This window comes from Adiantum capillus-veneris, chromosome 20, assembly GCF_014529385.1.
Source record: "Adiantum capillus-veneris isolate H3 chromosome 20, ASM1452938v2, whole genome shotgun sequence".
Classification (NCBI taxonomy): Eukaryota; Viridiplantae; Streptophyta; class Polypodiopsida; order Polypodiales; family Pteridaceae; genus Adiantum; species Adiantum capillus-veneris.
Window position 1 is genome coordinate 118,263,607 of NC_140950.1, and position 2,698 is coordinate 118,266,304.

Below are 2,698 nucleotides of genomic sequence, written 5' to 3' on the forward strand. Positions count from 1 at the left end.
CATATAGCGACGCTCTCGTAGCGACGGTTTTAACGACATCGAGGGTTATAAAAACTCAGCGTATTTCCGTCGCTAACAGCGTCACAAGAGCACACAACCTCTTGTAGTGAATGGGGGAAACGTGACCATCAGATTGAAGTTGACTAGCAATTATCAATTGAGATAAGTACGAAGGTTTGTGTATGATGACGAGACTACAAATTTGGTGCACATGTTTGAAGGTCACAAGGATCGTGCAACAAATTTGTGCTTTATCAAGGATAGGAAATGGCTTTTGTCTTCTACAATCGATGGTACCATTTAGAGTAAGCTATGATTGTTATGTCAAGGTGTGAATCGAGGCGAAGATCTTATTTTCTGAAGACAAATTAAAGTCGGTATTTGATGGCGGGGGAAGGACAACCAGGAGATTCTTTTAAATATAAAGGGAGGCTTATATAAAAAAAAAACCGAGGACGTCTGTCAAGAGGCGGCACTGATTGCATGGAGGGGGAGCGCCATCTGTGTGGATGCATGGAGAGGAGTGAAGGGTGATGAGGGGCGCACGCAAGTTGCAAGGGCGACCCCTGTAAGGGCTTGGAGAGCTGAAAACGGGGCTACAGGTAAGCATGAGGGGATTAGAGGCCGCAAGGTACTGGCCATGAGCAAGGCAAGAGGAGAATGGCTCTATTAGAGGAAGGAAGCGCTTGCAGGACACCATTGTGTGGAGTAAAGGGGACAAGGGCCAATTGCCTGAGGGTGGAGAGTTGGCTTGTAAGGAAGGGAACTGCGAGACAGGGAGACCACGCAGCTCGCTGAGGAGGGCCTTCAGGTCTACATGATGGGCATGCAGGTTGATGATGATGATGGCCACTAAGAGGAACCAGAATTGCAGAGAATTGAGGGAGCCCGAGCTCTCTATGAAGGAGGTCTTTAACACTTTGCGAGTTGGAAGCCAACAACAAGTGAGGGAAAAACTGCATGGGCAAGAGGCCGGTCATGAACAATATGTGAGGACTTTGCGAAGGAGCATTCTTTCTCTTGCGACAGGGAGCCGCCCAAGTGAGCAGTAGATCTGGAGATAATAGCAGCCGAGCTACAAGCAACGTAAGAAGTAAGAAATACGACAAAAAAAAGGGTGAGCTACAATTAAGTGGGCCTTATCTGCAAGGAGCCATAGTGCTATAAAGAGAAGAACCAAGCTAGAAGCTTTTAATAGATTCCATCATTGTAAATGCTCCCGTTGAAGCCTGCATGATTTGCATTATCACATCCTCCCAATTCTTGATGTTTAAGTGGTTTAATGTGAGTATGATAGGTCTTAAGGGTATGAGGTTTTTTGTACATCAAAGGTGCAAAGGGGAGGCATGCTTGTAAAATGGATACATGCCAGAGGTTGTGCAAGGCAATGTGTGTTGTTGGATATTGATTGTGTATTTGTGGGTGAAGTTGCTTTGAAGGGTCATAGATAGAAGCCATTATGGTATGCCTTGCGACTGTGGGTGTTTAGTCGGGGTTGGTCGGGAACAGGCTCGGACAGTAGTGATTGTTTGCAGATCGGGAGTCTAGGTGTGTGTTTACTAGGGGATAGGGGCGCATTGAGATCAGTGGGCTATATAGAGGCATTCAAATTGTGTGTTGGTGGTTTTCTCATTTCCCCCTTTCCAACGTTGATATTGAGATTCCAATTGAGAATTGAGCATCAGCATATGAGCCTCAATTGAACTTATTAACTAGGGACTCGATTCTAAGTTTGATGCCCCCTTAATCTAGCACTTGCAAGAGAGAAAGACCCAAGAAACCAAGAGGCATGGAACCTTGTTTCTCAAACTACTAGGGTTGAACTCTTCATGCGGTACTTCCATGAGAGGCTGGACCTTGAGTAAAAGATGCACTCGCAATGGGCCTTAACTTCAAGGTCCAATTTCAAGTGAGCCTCAAACGTACATATGCATGTTGCATAAGATAGCCTAGGTACCTTGCACTTGCAAAGAGGATCTTAAACCCAAGTTGACCAAAGTTGGATCCTTAGCCAAGTTGACCAAAGTTGGATCCTTAACCCAAGTTGACCAAAGTTGGATTCTTAGCCAACATATTAGAAGCTACAAATATTTGCATTATAGGATCCTTATTTCTTAGACCCAAAAGGTGAATTTTGAACAAAGCACCTCCATGCTAGTCTTAATCAAAAGGTACTTGCTTTGAGGCTTTACTCTATATAGAGTCTCATCTTACCTAATGACATCTTTATCTTTCTTACATAGCTGAAATCTTATAGTAAAATTTCTATTGGGAATCCCCCATGCCTCCTAAGAATAATAGCGCTATCCTTTCATTTCACTAAAAATGATGGCGAAGACAAAGATGGTTTTGATACTTTACCTACCGATAATATGCCTCACCTTACCTACTAACATATGTATCTTTGTTGCATGGATCAAATATTGTAGTACAATTGTTGAATGTAGATGCTTGGGAATAACTCATGCCTCCTAAGAATAATAGCACTATACTTTCATTTTACTAAAAATGACGGCAAAGACAAAGATGAATTCGACACTAGTCAAGTAGCACAAGAACTTGTTGTGCCCTTTGATCAAGGCTAGTGTAAAGAAAAAAATACCAACAAACCACTGAAAATTTCATGCAACAAAAGCATTCTTGTTGAGAAAGAATCTACAAATATCTCAAGATGAAACGGTGTTGAAAGGATCCATAG

General features: G+C 42.9%; 1 pseudogene; it reads left to right on the top strand.

The window, feature by feature from the left end:
• The first annotated feature begins 290 nt into the window (after positions 1 to 290).
• LOC147433158 (uncharacterized) lies at positions 291 to 1,251 on the top strand (annotated as a pseudogene).
• Positions 1,252 to 2,698: the final 1,447 nt, after the last annotated feature.